We start from the raw sequence: 17427 nt of genomic DNA, 5'->3' as shown, positions 1-17427 counted from the left end.
ACACAATATACAGAATCCAAACTCTCTGTGAATTTTCCATTTTTACGTGGCTTATTTTTACTCTATCACTTTACTTTGTTCCGTCTCTTTAAAGACTTTACCCCTTTTTTAAGGCATTAACATTATTCTCTATATTCTTTTTCTTCTCTCTCTCAAGCCTACATACACTCATCCAACACTGTGACCCAATTAGAGGTCTTTTATGTGTGAATCTTTCCTATTGCATTGTCTGTAATTTTTTTTACTGTCCAGGAACATTTTCTTTGTGCTTTTAAATCACTAAGCATTTAAGAATCTAAGCTGTGACATTCCTAGGTCAAAAACAGGTACTGCTGGCTGCCCCACCCAGTCCAACATGGCAGATTCGCTTGTGCCTCTGAGCTGCAGAGTGACAGGCTGCTCTGGATGTTGGCTCCACCTCTCTCCAATTTTAAAATGGTGAATGTACAATTCCTGCTAGCTCCAGGGCTGCCAGGTAGGAGCCACATTCAGCAGTTTAACTTTGAGATTAAGCGTACAGCACAGAAACTCTTTTCTGACATACAGAGCACTGCGTAGCCTGGAAACATTTCTCTGTATGGCAGCAGAAATCCGCCATGTTCTCCTGCTTGCCTAAGCCTGATCCCACTGTCTTCCAAGGTACAGGCGAGGAGCGCTGAGCGATTGACATGGTCTCAGAGTACTTTCTTCCTGATCCAGAATGGGTACACAAACATTCGGGCCCAGAAATGCTACATAGCCGGAGTTTGCACCGGGGGCATAGCCCAGGAAGCTGCGTCTTAAAATGGCGCAGCTTTTTTCCTGCTGAGGCTGCTGAGTCAGGAAAATTTCCCTGCAGCACACCCTAGCAAACAGCAAAAAGCTGTGTTAAACTCTGTTTTTTCTGTGTTTAAAATTATGTTCTCTAAGGTTTTACGTGGAGTTCGTTACCACATTGGAACGCCACTCTGTTGCTAAAGAAGCAGTGGGCTGCATTCCTGCTCCCTGGCTAGTTTACACACGAAATAATTATATACAAATTTAAATTACATAATTTAAATTACATATAAATTTAAATACATTTAAACACTGCCTGGCCCATTAGTTCTAACCTCTTACTGGATAACTCTTACATATTCTCTTCACCCATTTCTAATAGTCTGTATTGCCACTTGACTGTGGCTTACCAGCATTTTATCCAGTGTCCATCTCAGGCCATAGCTTCATGGTGTCTGCCTGACTCTGTTCTTTTTCCTAGCATTCTATTTGGTCTACTCCACCTATCTAAATTCTGACCTATCAAAAAGTCAAGGCAGTTTTTTTATTAACCAATGAAAGTAACATAGACAGATGACCCTCCTACACTATACATTATTCTAATAATTATTACTGTAATATTCAAATGTTAATATTCAATTATTAGAGTTAAATTATTTTAAGATTAACTTTTAATTTATATTTAAACAAACATTAATATTTTGTGTTAGGACATTATATTGCTAAGTTCTTATAACTGTTTTTATGAAACATAATGTTGCAAGAAATATATGCTTATACTAACGATAATGGAATTTTTGACAGAGATTGGACAGTAGCCATAGAGAAGTCTGCATGTGATCATCCTTAGGTACTGAAACATATGCATCCTTAAATCTCATCAGCTCCTACAGACGCATCATGGGGATCACAGTTTTGAAGTACAGTCAATCAAAAATTGACATAGGACCTTTTATTATTTTGTAATTTTTATTTGATTTATTCTTAAATTTTCATATATTTACCCAATAGTGTTTTGTCATATAAATCATCACTCAACCAAACTTCTATTCAAAGTTCATCTCTTTGAAGCATGATTAAGAAAACTTAAGAGAGAGAATCTGTACATTCAATCTACAGATCTGAAAAGCAAAACAGCCAGCCACTGTTTGACCTCAGCCCAAAATGGTGATCCTGCCTCCATGAATCTCAGAATAAGAGTATGTCTGAGAACTGTCTCCTCCCATTTTATAATCCTCTCTGGGGCTGGGATTAAAGGCATTCATAACTGTAATTAAAGGCATGCACTTCCAATTTTTTATGGCAACTAGTGAGGCTAATTGATTAAAGATGTATATAACCACTTCCTGGTCTGTAAGACCGACCCATGGGGCTGCTTTACTCTCTGATCTTCAGGCAACCTTTATTTATTAAAGTACAATTGAAATTCCACTACACATCCTCCTTCTCTAATAATTTATTTGCTTATCCCTCAGATCCAGTTATTTTAATTAGTGATTCTCATATCTATGCACGAGGTTTGTACATGGACACACTGAAAAGTAATACAAGGAAAAGAAAGGAGCATTCCATTTTTCCTGATCACAAAATCAGCAGTGTAGAAAGGGCAGCAAGTATAGTGTCTCAGAGGTGTGTCTATCCAAGAGGCCACAGGAAAACTTAGGGCATGACACATGTCCATAACAGAAGACAGCTTTTGCTGATACTATTCATATCTGCTATATGTAAAGGTGGCACTTGTAACATATAAAAACGAAGCTGTTAATACTGTGATAAATTTTCACAAGGGTATGACTAAGAAAATAATTAAAACATTTCTCCTTATTGGAGGAAGAATACATTTATGAAAACTTTCATTTCCTGATTACTCAGTTAATATTTTTTTCATTCATATGTCACTGAGGCAGATGAAGACTAGATAGTTATTGTTTTCTTTCTTACCAGATTCAGAAAATAAATTTACTAAAGAGATGTAAAGTATATAGATAGGGTTCAGAGACATTAAAAGATAGTTTTGGTAATGCAAGATAGAATAGAAAGTGAGTTAGGTACTACCTTTTGTACCTATATAATTAAGATAGATAATGGAGTATTTTCTCTGAATTTGTCAAATGTTTATGGACCAGATATTATTGATATATTAATTGCCTATGTGTATTTATATAGTTATTATACTTATTATATATAGTTTTGCTTATATTAGTTATAACTTTTTTATTCAGACAAAAAGAGGAAATGTGGTGACATTTTGCTTGTGTTATAACATACAAAGCTTGCCTGAGTATCAGTGTGGAGCTAGCCACTAGTTAGCCTCAGAAGCCAGGCAGTGGTGTCACACACATTAAATCCCAGCACCCAGGAGGCAGAAGTAGATGGATTTCGTTGAGTTCCATGTCACCTTGGGCTACACTAAATAAATCCAATCTCAAAGAGTGGTGGCAAACACCTTAAATCCCAGTTCCTGGCAGACATCGGCCTTTAATTCAAATACTGGGAACAAAAGGTTGTGTTGGATGGAATATGGGAAATAAAAGGATTCTGGCTGAATGGGTTTGGGGTGGGATGAATGGAGAGAATGTGAAAAAGATATCTCAGTTGGGGAGCATATTGGGGTTAGGAAGAAACCTAATGCCAGTGAAACTCCCAGGAAAATAGAGGAACAACCTCAGCTTAGACTCCTAGCAATAGAATTGTGTAGCTTGATCTTTTTGTGGGACTCCAAGCAGTAGGATCAAGACTTGTCTCCGGTGCTTAAACTGAATTGCAGAAACCATATCCTCAAGCTTGGTTGCCTTGCCCAAACTTGGTGCTTGACTTGCCTCAAATTGATATATCATTCTTTGTTGAATCCCATGGGAGGCCTGTCCTTTTTTGAAAGGAGATGGAGGTGGAGTAAATGTGGGAGGCTAGAAGAAAGATTTGTGAAGGAATGGGAACAGTGGAGGGAAGGAAAACTTTGAACTGTATGTTAGAATTTGACAGAAGACATCTAGCACAGATCAATATGGGTGAAGACAATCAAGCCTATTCCCAGTCAGCGCAAATTATGCCTCTAGACTAATGAATGTTGTATTCTCTTCTTTGAATTGAAATATTATGGGCTAGGATGATTTGAACACTTATGATCTCTACCAATATTTAGGTCTCATGGATGGCAGGCAGCAGTTCGCACTAAGGCCACTGAAGGAAACAGGGCCACTATGATAGAGTACATAATCTCACTGGACTCTTAAAATGGGTAGAGTAGAGCAGAAGGAATTAGATCCACCAACACACTCATTGGTGTTGAAATGAAGGAATGTGTAATACAACAATTAGTTCCCTGTGCTTAATACAGTAATTCATAGTGATGTGTGAAAGAAATAATTACTGGTAATAGATATAATTTTATGTTAAATATTGATTACTATTTGATTTAATATCTCATTCGTTTTAAAATCTTGATACTTTCTCAGAACAAATGATACTTGGTGTCCTAAGTTTTTTTACCAAGTTTATTTTTACAAACATGCTATTAAATATAATGCGTTCACTAAGAAATTTGCATTATTTATTACATAGAGTGAATATTCTTGTATCCTTGAATTTTATTTAATGTATTTTTTCCCTTTATGGTAAAATATTCCTAGTTCAGAAGCTGGCTCATTCAGTAACATACATAATTTGAAATTATGAACTTCTGTGTTTATTATTAGAATATACAGGTAAAAATCCAGGAATAGTATTCTGGGCATGCAATCCCAGGGCATGATTGGCAATGATAGATCTCTTAGTTTTGCCATTTAGCCAAACTAGATTACTTGGTGAATTTTATTGAAATTAACTATCTCAAGTGAACCCAAGGTATTAGATATTTGAGTTAAAATATTATTTCTGAACATAATAGCAAAGTTGCACATATGAGCTTTATGCAGATAAAACTGTGTGTATATGATGGTATCATGTCAAGTTAGCCAAAATCGCAGGATGGTTGTTACAGGAAGGAATGAAGTCCTACTCATATTTTACTAGTCATTGGCATTTAATGAACGGCTGAGGAAGGATGAATTTATTTTCTTTAGTAATGTTTGATATCAGAAAATACCCAACTTCCAGGAGAGTTCCATACATTCATGAAGAAACAGGCAGCCCTAAATGAGCTCAGTTTCTATTAAGAAATGAAGGAGCGTTGGTTCTATAACCCTATATTTTGACTGGCTATTGTTTTCTGAAATGATTTCTCTGTTACAATGGAGAATTTCTTAATGATGAGAGAAACCTCTATTTATCTCAGTGTGTGAGGGACAAGGTTTCATAAGTTGTTAAGGAGCATTAATAAATTGTTGATATTAATCCTCCTCCCTTACCTATACCTTCATCAACACCGAGTAATTAACTATATTTCCAATAGCAAGCATTGTCTCCCTGTTGTTGATCAGGTCATAAGCACAAAAGGAGAGGCATTGAATACCATCCAGATACTTGTGCTAGTACTGCACTTTTAAGGTTATTGTGCCATGCTATTCATTGATGCGATTATAGCCATCATAGCCGCTTAGGACTTGAGATTGTCTTCCTCCTTCAGAAGCTTGCACAATCATAATGTATGCCTTTACATGTTCTCATGGTACAATGCAGGATTTCTTATAAGAAGCCAGGATCTATTCCCAAGGAGCCAGGTACATGCTCACACTGCAGGCACCATTGATTGGTTTCCTGTATTGTCAATTCTAGTCAGATTTTATGTTTACTTACATTTTTTTTCCTGTCTTCCTAGTTTCAGTTTCCCTGTTTCTGTGGTAACATACAGGGAGGGGGACTGATGCATGAAATAGCAGCTTAGCTGGAAATCTCCATAGTTACAGCAGGCCCTTGATTTCCATTGGTAGCTTTGAGATCTGTCTCATGATTGGCCCAAAAATCCATTCTCTAAATGATATCACACACTCAGCCAATCTGAGGCAAACGGAGATAATATCAGTCCCTTCACAAAGGGGTTTTGTCAGTCGGGCTCCTGGCTGGAGACCAGCTCACAGCTGGTTCCTGGTTCTAGCCAGGACCTGACTATAACCTACTGGTCAGTGAAGGAGGATTGCTCCTAAAATTTACCAGGAGGCAGAGCTAACTGACTTGTAATCTTCATTTCGCATTTAACATGTACCAATCAAGATATGCATTCACCTGTCATTTCAGTGAAGTAAGTCATGTAATTTAATGAAGTTAAATTACTTTGAGTTGCTCTTTGATATCATGAATCATTTTCAATTGTATTTCTTATACTCACCCTGTGAATATGTACATCCTGTGTCAGTTGTTCTTCACCTTCCTTTTTTATCTTTTTTTAAATTACTTTATAAATAATACCATTCAAAATTTCTACTTTCTCCCTTCCTCCCACTTTTCTCCTGCTCCCCTGCACATCCTCTCCCCACCTCCCTTCCATCCTAAGATAAGGCAGGGTACCCTGCCCTGTGGGAAGTCCAAGGCCCTCCCCCCCTACATCCAGGCTTAGGAAAGTATGCATCCAAATAGAATAGGATCCCAAAAAGCCAGTACATGCAGTAGAGACAAATCCCATTATCATTGGCCCCTTTGTCTGACCCAACTATCAGCCACATTCAGAGGGTCCAGTTTGATCCCATGCTCATTCAGCCCCAGTCCAGCTGGAGTTGGTGAACTCCCATTAGTTCAGGCACACTGTCTCAAAGGATGGACCAACCCTTCATGGTCCTGACTTCCTTGCTCATATTCTCCCTCCTTCTGCTCTTCAACTGGACCTTGGGATCTCAGTCCAGTGCTCTGATGTGGGTCTCTGTCTCTATCTCCCTCTGTTGCCGGAGGAAGGTTCTATGGTGATATTCAAGATAGTCATCAGTCTGACTATGGGACAAGGCCAGTTCAGGTACCCTTTCCTCCACTGCACAGAGTCCTAGCTGGGGTCATCCCCATGGACTCCTGGGAACCCCTCCAAAGCCAAGCCTCTTGCCAACCCCAAAATGGCTCCCTCAATTTAAATATCTCCTGTCCTCTTCCCATATCTGTCCTTCCTCCATCTCAAACATCCCACTCCCCAAGCTCTCCCTAACACTCTCTTTCTCTCCCTTTTCTCCTCCTTCTTTCCACCCTCAACCCACATGCTCCCAATATTTGCCTGGCGATCTTGTCTGCTTCCAATTTTCAGGAGGATTATATATGTTTTTCTTTGGGTTCACCTTATTACTTAACTTCTCTACGATCGTAAACTATAGGCTCTATATCCTTTGTTTTTGGCTAGAATCCACTAATGAGTAAGCAGCAACACTTTAATAGTTTCCTATGTTGTGGTGACCACCAATCATATAACTATCTGTGTTGCCACAGTATAACTGTAATTGTGTTAACAACAGAGATTACAACATCAATATCTGTGTTTCCTAGTGGTTTTAGGTGACGCTTGTAGAAGAGTGACTTGCCCACAGAGGGGTTGAGACAAAAAGATTTAACACCATGGTCTTATGTAAATTTTATTATCCTTGTATTTTTTTTCTCTATGAAATATTTTAAGAGGGTAAGAGTTTAGGGTCAGGATAATTGACAAGTGACACACATTAGAAACAACTCAAGACAGCACAAACAATGAACATATTTAATCATTTACAGACCTCAGAGGAAGAAACTCACATGGAATGGCAGATTGATAACACTCCAGGTAACGTCGAAGTAATGGATGGAGATACTTATATAAATAGATGGTGATAAGTAAATAGGTTCAGAAGTGGAGGTGAGTAGAGTGAGTGCACATCCTTTTTATCATGTATAGACATTTTAAAAATACTTTGGCTTCTTTGTCATCATGGGTTCAGAGGAAGCAGCAGGTTTCCTGGGAATCTTATGGTAACTAAACAGGAGTTGCTGTTCTCCTCCACAAGACCAGTAGAAGCTGTGACCCTCATTGCACAAGCTCAAATGTGGGTTTAATTTAATTTTAATCAATTTTGGGTGAATTTTAAATTTAAACTTATATTAATGCTTGGTTCTCTTAGAAAAGTATATTGCTAAACTCTCAAAGGTGTTTCTCTAAAGTGGGAAGTCTGTAGCATGGTTAATAAAAACCCAGAGATAGATATTCATGTTCACTCTGAAGGATAGAAAAGCAAAACAGCCAGCCACTGGCTCTTCCTCTGTTTGAAATGGTGATCCTGTCTTTAGGAATTTCAGACTGAGACTGTGTCTGAGAGCTGTCTCCTCCTGCTTATATTCCTTAGGGCTGGGATTAAAGGCATGCACCACTACTGCCCAGTTTCTATGGGAAACTAGTGTGGCTACTAGTGTTAAAGATGTTTATCACCACTGACTGGATTGTAAGGCTGATTAGTCAGACTGTTTTTCTCTCTGATCTTCAGGCAAGCTTTATTTATTAAAATAAAAATGAAATATTACTACAGAACTCAAAGGTAATATCTGGTTTCTCTAGTAAGAATCTAAGTTGCATTGACAGAGATTGAAAATGTAGCCTTAGAACTGTCAGAATATAATTATGCCTCAGTATTAAACATGTGCTTGTTTGAAAGCTCCTCAGTTTCTGCAGATATACTCTGGGGAATCATAGTTTGCTCTCATCCTATAATAGATTAAAAGTACAATTAGTCCAAAGATCATGTGGGACTTATTGTTTTGTAAATTTATTTGACTTATTTTTTTAAATTTATATATGTAACCAATATAGCTTTATCATATCCACCATCGCTCCACCAAATCTCAATTTCCATCTCACATCCTCTTTCTACAATGATTTATTCATCCAATTATTTCATTTTGTACTTCCCACTTGTACATATAAAGTGAATGCCAAACAACATTCTCATCAAGGAGGAGAAGAAAGAACATGACAGTATAGTTGAGAGAAAACATATGTACTGAGGAAGAAATTATTTATTGGAGTCAAAAAATGTTCACAAAGTCATCCTTGTATAATGGGTTTGCATTAAGTGACACAGAGCCCAGGAGTTTACTGTTACTCTGCATCTGTCATGATTTATTTACATTTTCTCATGGCCTGTAAGTTGAGAGAGCCTCAGTAGTGATATTTAATTGCTCTATCTCTCTTTGCTATAGACTCTTGTCAGGAGGGATATTTACTTTGTGTTAATATCTAGATGGATCCTGTTGATGACCCTGGGAATGGCAGTGAAAAAGAAACATGAAGGGTGAGTGCACTTCATTTATCAGTACAATATCAAATTTATATTCACATGAATGCATAGCCTAAACTTGTAAGCATCCATTATGTACAATAGTTATTTTTTCCAGTAATAACTCTCTATGTCATCAGGGACTCAGAGAGAGACCAGAATGTATAATGATGCCTCCATGTATGCCATTATAAGAAAGCAATCATTCGTGCTAGGAAAAGACATTTAACCAAAAGACATTTGGTTGAAAGTAAACCCTTCAGTAATTATTGTGTTATCTATGTTGTATAAGTAAGGACAACAACCTCTGGTTTGCCATCGTTTATCTTGGTAGAATATAGATAGGTCTGCTGTTTCGAACATATTTAACAGGAGTCGGGAGGAATACTTTGCATTTCTTTCCATATGAAGTGGTGTTTATCACACTTGTGGTAGTTGCAAGCATAAACCCAAACTGCAGATGAATTTTGGAAGTCAATGATGCTGTTCATGATATGGGGAAAAAGACAAATTGGACGTGGGCCTTTCTGTCTCACCAGCCACTCACCAAATAACCACACAGATAATGTTAATTATAAATGCCGACCTTATGTAAGGCTTGGTTTTAGCTAGCTCAAGCTCTTACAAGTTAAAATAAGCCATTTATATTTATCTATGTGCTGCCATGAAGTAGTTTATGTCATACACATACTTCTTCCCTTCTTACACTCCGTCTCATTGCATCTCTGAGTGAACCCTTATTTTTTCAACACTGTATCTGCTTTGAACCTCCTTCCTAGTCATCAGTCAATCACTGTATTATTAGCAATGAATGCAATATATCTTCATAGTGTACAGAAGGCTTATCCCACAACATAAAATAATTTATATAAAGTGTCATGAGCAAGCACTCATTGCATAGGAACATTTAATATGATTTTTCCAACCGTACAGTGCTTTTGGGAGTAGTTGCCCAGTCATGGATAGTACAATGATATAATGACACATGTCTAGGGTAAAGATACATTTGCAGGGTCAATCTGAAGGAGAAATTGCAATAGAGTGGTCTTTTTCCCATTCATATGCTGTGCCAGGTGTTACAGCTGGGTGGATTCATGGAATCATTTGGGGTGTAACTCTCAGTGACTAGCCACACTAGCAACATGAGTACTACTACTGGTAAGGAGAGATATATCCTGGTGTGAGTTGTCAGGAGTGAGACCCCAAGTGTAAGCTGTGGATTAGAAAAAGAAAGGCACATGAATCTTGGATTTGTTTTGGCATCTGATGTAGTGAGAAAATTGGATAAAGGAAGAGAAATGAAGATGTTGGAATTTTTGTTTGTGTGACATAATGGTAAGTGGGTAGAGAGTATAGTATAGCAACAATACAGAACAGTTCTAGGGATACCTAAAACTGGAGCCCATGGTAAGAATCATGTAGTTAAAAGGAAGCACATATTCTTCCAAAAAAAATCCCCAAAAGTCACTATGTCAGTACTGTTTCATACAAAAGAAAATCTATGTGACAGCATTTAGGTGTAGGTATTATTTAGGATCAGATGTGTGATACAATGGTAATCAGAGATAATTCAACAAAAAAATATTCTGTTGTCATGAAAAAGCTTTAAATAAGAAAATGAGACTCTCACAGGCTGTCTTGTATAACTGTGCTATAAAGGGTCAAAAAAGATCAGTCTTAGGGTTGTGGAAGCCCAGAAACTGAGAATTGTAACTATTTAGTTCCCCTTGAGACATAGTGTGCATAAACTCTTATAGTACAATGTTTATCAGACTCTGATGGACTGGTTCCTGTGATTCATTGGGGATATTTGTCCATTAACAGTGGATTCTCCAGGGAAATAAGAAGTTAAAGTATATTAGAGATTGAGCCAGAATTCTGGGGGAGCTAAGTATTAAGGAAAGTTAGGTATGATGCACAATTGATTTATGTTCACAGTAAGGATTTTGAGATTGTCATAGATGTTTAGGCGCCTTGCTGATGCTTATGTTCAGCAAGATCTTTAAAATATTGAAAGTCTTTGCATTTTAAGTGTGACAGACAAGCATGTACAGAGTCTCAAAAAAGAGCAATTGCATTTTTGATGATATGGGAGACTATAAACACAGGGAGAGGTCCATCTTATATACTGGAAGGAAAGTTGTCAAGATTATTCTTGAGGCTAAATTACTAAGCAAAGAAAATGAAATGAAGCCTAATGCTGTGGTAAACAACTTCTGGGAAACTTCAAGGCCTCATGAACTTTAAAGAGAGCATCTATGATAAAAAATATAGGAAAAGATAACCATGCTTATTTTTATTTTTCCATTCAAATATTTACACTTGCTCCCCTCCTCCCAATCCTCTCCCGCTCCCCCACTCACCCTCTTCCCTCCCCTTCCCTGCCTGAGGGAAGTTCAAGGCCCTCCCCGCTACATTCAGGCCTAGGAAGCTGTGCACCCATATAGACTAGGGTCCCAAAAAGCCAGAACATGCCGTAAAAACAAGTCCCAGTGCTTTTATAAATGGCTTCTCAGTTAGCCCCCATTGTCAACCACAATCAGAGAGTCCAGTTTGATCGCATGCTCATTCAGTCCCAGTCCAGCTGGATTTGGTGAGCTCCCATTAGAACAGGCACACTGCCTCAGTTGGTGGACCAGCTCCTTGCGGTCCTGACTTCCTTGCTTGTCTGCTCCTTCTGTCCTTTAACTGGATCTTGGGAGCTCAGTTCGTTGCTCTGATGAGGGTCTCTGTCTCTATCTCTGCCGGGCAAAGATTCTATGGTTATATTTGAGATAATCATAAGTGCTAGTGGGGCAAGGACGGTTCAGGCACCCTCTGCTCTGCTGCCCAAGGACTTAGCTGGGGACATTCCCATGGACACCTCGGATCCCCCCTATAGCCAAGTATCTTGCCAACCCTAAAATGGCTCCCTTAATGTAGATATCTTCTTCCCTGCTCTTATATCCGTCTTTCCTCCATCTCCACCCTCCTCCTCTCCCAAATCCTCTCCAATCTTTCCCTTCTCCCTTCCCTCTCCTGCTCTCTCTTTCCCCCAAACTCACCCCCAGCCCTACCCCCACCCCCATGCTCCCAACTTTTGTCCATCAATCTTGATTGCTTCCGATTTCCAGGCAAATCTATATATGTTTTTCTTTGGGTTCACCTTGTTATTTGGCTTCTCTAGGCTTGTGAACTATAGGCTTAATGTCCTTGGTTTATGGCTAGAGTCCACTAATGAGTGAGTACATACCATATTCATCTTTTGGGGTCTGGGTTATCTCACTCAGGATAGTGTTTTATTTGATGAGGAATTCCCCTCTGTATGTTGTTATTATGCTTTGTTACCACTGGTTAATAAAGAATCTGCTTGGGGCCTATAGCAAGGCACAGTATTATCAGGTGGGAAATCTGATATATAGAGAGAATAATTAGAGTCATAGAGATACCAATTAGCTCCTGAATACTTAGGAAACCTACCAGGAAACCACAAGCCTTGTGGTAAAATATAAAATAATAGAAATGCCGTAATTTGAGATATAAGAGTTAGTGAATAAGAAGCCCAAGCTAATAGGCCAAGCAGTGTTGTAATTAATACAGTTTCTTTGTGATTATTTTAGGATTGGGAAATGAATGAGCAGTCTCCACCAACAGAATGTCAGCCACCTGAGCAACTGCATCTACATAAAATCTGCAAGAACTTTGGAATATATTCTAGTCACAAAAGAACAGAGTTAAGCACAACTTCTTAATAGGTGCATATTTTCAGATAGGCTTTGTTTGCTAGCTATAAGCAGGGGCACTGTGACTCTTTCAAAAGAAAACTTAAAAAGACAGCTTACTGGTTCATGCTTTAAGCAAAAACTCTTGCTCTTTCAGGGGGTCGAGCACTTGAATGGGCAACGCTGCAAGTTACTTGGTGACAGCTTGGACAAACTGCTTACCAGATTTGAGGAGGTGAGTGTGGCCTGCTCCTGGTGGTCCCAGAGATGGCCAGGAACTACCTCAGCCACATTAAAAGACAGAGAGTGGTGACAACACTGCTGATCATTTTAACTTGTTTTTGTCAGAAAAGGATTTCAGATACACAATAGGACAGATTCAGAAGTAAAATACCTCTAAATGAGACAAGATATATGAAAAAATGTGCATAGCCTTGGGAAAGAGAAGAGAAAGAGTATAGAGAGTTATTAAAAGAAGGAAATCATTTAAAAATAAATCAGTCTTTAAAGGAAAATAATACAGACAGTCACAGATTAAGGGAGCAAAGAAAAATATGTCACATATGGATGGAATATATACAGAGAGACTGTATTATGTTTGCTATTGTGTTTACTTTGATTTTTTTTGACTGTGAATGAGTTAAGTACTGAGAGACATATATATTTTAAAGGTATCTTTCTTCAAATTTTGGATCTAAGGATATGTTGCTTTGGAAAAGAGGTTCTGCTTTTCTTTTCACAGACAATAGAAAGCTGTAGATTCCTTAATGGCTAATACAGTTTGGTCAAATAAGACCCCTGAGGCAATGGCCTAATTTTTCTAACATCCACAACAGTTTCAGGACTGAAGGTTGAGACAGACTTTCCACACAGTACACTCCACCCCATGACAGACCTGGTGAACTGTGCCCCCAATCAGTAGCATGTAGTCTAGAGAACAATGCCCCAATTCACAAACATTGTTTATAAATATTTGATTTCATTTAAAGAAGGCTATATTACAAAGATGAATACTTTGCATTGGTATGTATTTTGGACTATTGATACACCACTGACCAGTTTACTGGAATGCTCACTTCATTCAGATCTCAAATTATTCCAAGAATCATGCCATCTTACCATTTCCTTACATCATTCTCAACGTGAGATGACTTAAGTAATAAGTGAATAGATAAGCCTTGGATGTTCTTATTCTGTCCACATAGTCTTTCCCTATGTAACAGAGCTTAGTGCATTTCTCTGTTGTGAATCTATTTTCTGTGAATGAAAGCATTTGCTTTTGGGAGGATGTTTCCTGGACTATGCGTGTTTCATTCACTTACATCACCAAAGAATTTCATGAACTTAAATATTTGAAAAGGCTTTTTAAAATTGCCTTTTTATAAACATAGAAATAATTATTGTGGTACTTGGATCTGTTATGGAGATGCTGGCTCACATGGCAGAGAAAATCTTGCCCTGCAGTTGCCCCAATTAATAGCCATTGCTGGATTGAGTTTTTTCTTGATGCATGTGCCTGAATTCCATTTGTAACCCTAGTAAGCACATTGATTCACAAAGGAGAATTTTAAGGCAATTTTCGTTTAATTGTATGGATGCCATTCTTTCTTCATGTCTCACCAGGGAAATATAAACAGCAGGAAAGTATGTCAAGGTGCAGTTTATTCTTATATATTTGAAAAATGTCTCGTTATTTTTGAAATTATAATATTATTACATAATTTGCCCTGATGCTTTCTTCCTCTAAATCTTCCTATACATCCTGCCTTCCTCTCATTCAGATTCTTTTCCTTTTAAAATGTTATTTGATGTTGCATGCACATAACTGCATCAGTGTAGATACATATTTCTTAGTAATTAAAGAAACCATGATCCATTCTAGTTTCTCTACTGTTATATCTTAGATTGTCAGTGCTGACTTTTAAGTATTAATAACCATTTGTTTGTATGCTTCTATTGTTAAAATAAAATTTCTGTTTTTTTGAGTCTTCTGGGTGAGTAACAATTCACCCAGTATGCTTTGCTTTGCCTCATATAAAAGAAAAGATTTGTCTTTTGAGCATTGCTGTTGACAATTGTCTAAAGTTCATGTGAAACTCTAGATGGCACCAGTGTAGCTCAAATTGTCATAAGTATATTCTTCAGTTAATTCATTGAAACCAAGTCCTCTTATTCTTTCCTTAGAAAACTTTTATTTCTCTAGCATACCTTGCCAGGGTTGACAACTGTGGAAACACATCTAGTTAGATGATCAAAGAGAGTGGAAATATAGGACATTTATCTTCTTTCAATAAAATCTATGGCTGCATACCTTAGAAAGTATTGCTTTTACAGTGCTTTAGAGAATAATATTAAGACATCTGGGATTTATGTATTTTTTAAAATTAGATCTACATTTTTGTATATGATCTGCTTCTTTGTTTAAGTATACTTAAAAATTTAACTTATAATATAATTCCATCATTTCTACTTTTTTTTTCTCTTTCCAAATCTTCCCATATAATGCTTATTTTTCACTTTTTAGATTTATTGCCTCTTTTTCATTGATTGTTCCTACATAAAAGCACACACACACACACACAGACACACTTTCCTAAATAAACACAAAAATCATTTATATGTGTTATGTAAGTGAAACACAAATTTTATTGTGTTATCTAATTATGACAGAACATTTGAGAAACTTTTTGCCTAGTATATCCTTTGGCAATTTATAGGATAAGTTAAATGATTATTAGTAAATGACATCTTACGCCCTTAATTCAACTTAGATACATTGCATTTCTTAAGTGTCTGTGCATTGTGTCATATTTCAGCATGTCTGAAATCAGGAAGTGAGAGTGGATTGACCTTGTTTTTATTCTCAGGACAGATTCATCTGATTTATTGTGGTTCTAAAAAAAATTTTGAAAAATGTTGATCATTACAAGAAAAGAATGGCACATATGGAGGTCTGTGTGCCCACTGTATGTAATCTCTATATTGCAGTCATAATACTATTGATACTACTTGTCTAGGAATTTGGAACTTTCTAAACCTTATGTAGATATTACTAATCATATGAAAATGATTTTCTGTTTAAGCATACATGTTTTACAGTTTCTCAATATTTATTCTGAAACATTTTTCTATTTATTTTATGATGTTGATGTAGGGTCCCACAAGCTTGCTCATGATAATCTTAGAATCAGGCATGAAGGAACAGCTTATCACCAACTTCTGAGAAGTTTCCACTGAAGACACACTCACCACACCTAGCTGGTGGTATTGTAGGTCTTAATTTATTTTTCCTTTCCTTTCCAATTACTAATTTGTGCATGTTATATTATGTTATTTTTTTATGTTTTCATGTAGTAGTATGTTTGCTAACTATATTTATAAACCCATACATTTTACATATGTCTTACTAATTCTGTAGATTTTATATACTATTCATTTTAATTAGATATAGTTTATGTTTCTTGCTATACAAACTCATACTGTTCTTGTTTCCAGTGATTTTCCTGAAGACAATGTCCAGTAAATGCTTTGTGAAGTGGCCTCCACTTGTATCTTTTTCTTTCTAAATTTGGGGAAGTCTGAACCTTTGAGGATTGTAGAAATTATTTCCATTTAATTTCATAAAATTCAAATTCAATGCATGTCATGATTTCTTGATATGTTCTTCATAGAGTTACCTTTTTTAAATAAATATAAGGGTTGTATCCATTTATATGAATTTTCATCATTTTCATTCCATTTTTCCTATCTTGTTCTACTTCTCCACTGAAATTATATTTCTTAGCTCACTTTGCTATATAGTTCCTTTTTATATTTAAAAATACAAGAATTTACAAAAATATTTGTATATTTACACTTCACTATCCCTCAAACTCTTACTGTATAGTCCTCACCCCACTCTCAAATTTATTACCTCCTAATTCATTATTTTTATTGTGTATTACACAGACAAATATATTTATACACACATACACACACACATACACACACTAGTGTACAAATACAACCTATTGATTCCTGGCTCTAAAATTTCCTGTGGATATAACAACAAAAATGCTAATGCTGTTACATATTATAAAGTTTTATGAAAGTGGTGGTAAGAGCCTTTATGTTACATGGACTCATAACCCTGTCATGTTTGTGATTTGAAGTATTAGGAATGCTTCACCTATTTTTAAGGAAGACTTAAGTTCAATCAGGTAGATAATAGTTATTGATAATATATATGATCCTGTATTTCACCTTTAGTCAAATCTAGCCATGCTGTTCATTGATATTCAAAGGTATCATAATTAAATTATACAATTCAATACTTGACAGCTTTCCTAACAGCTTCATGGTCTCTGACAGCTAATCTTCAGTCTTCAGAGTTTTATGTAGTTCCTATTCATATTTTTATAGTTTCATAACAAAAATACAATATTTCAGCAATAGAGACTTAACTTCCACTTCTTTGAAGCAACCAAGGTCACTACTAACAGATGATTACCTTAGGTGTCTCCTGGGCTTGCTTATCAACAATTTGAATGTAGTTTTCTCCTGACTGGCTTTGATGTTCTTCTTCAGAAGTCATGGTCCCTGCTGGACAGATTATCTTCTAAAATGTGTGCAATTTTCTGTTATCCATGCACAAAATTCATATGTAGTAGATAATCTTGAGAGAATGTAAAATATTGATTCCTTGTCATTTTGGCCGTCCTTAGTGTTTCTAATTATTCATTTTGTAAATTTACCTCTTGAATCCTAATAGAACTGCTTTGCAAAAATGACAAATTGTGGAACGGACGCTTAAAATAAATCCCACAGTAGCTCAGAATTGA

General features: G+C 36.8%; 1 long non-coding RNA gene across 10 annotated transcripts in view; it reads left to right on the top strand.

The window, feature by feature from the left end:
- The window catches only part of LOC125397736 (uncharacterized), a 184796-nt gene that overhangs the window by 165011 nt on the left and 2358 nt on the right, over positions 1-17427 (top strand). For 7 of the 10 annotated variants that reach the window (XR_015736315.1, XR_015736310.1, XR_015736311.1 and 4 more), the window contains 5 exons: positions 7375-7423; positions 8830-8921; positions 12506-12640; positions 12765-12842; positions 15762-15876. This is a non-coding gene — a long non-coding RNA (uncharacterized LOC125397736). The remainder of the gene's footprint in view (positions 1-7374; positions 7424-8829; positions 8922-12505; positions 12641-12764; positions 12843-15761; positions 15877-17427) is intronic. The other 3 variants (XR_015736312.1, XR_015736317.1, XR_015736313.1) reach the window with 3 other exon arrangements.

The sequence above is a fragment of the Myodes glareolus genome, chromosome 24 (genome assembly GCF_982192425.1).
Source record: "Myodes glareolus chromosome 24, mMyoGla1.1, whole genome shotgun sequence".
NCBI lineage: Eukaryota > Metazoa > Chordata > Mammalia > Rodentia > Cricetidae > Myodes > Myodes glareolus.
This window is presented reverse-complemented; position numbering and strand designations above follow the sequence as displayed.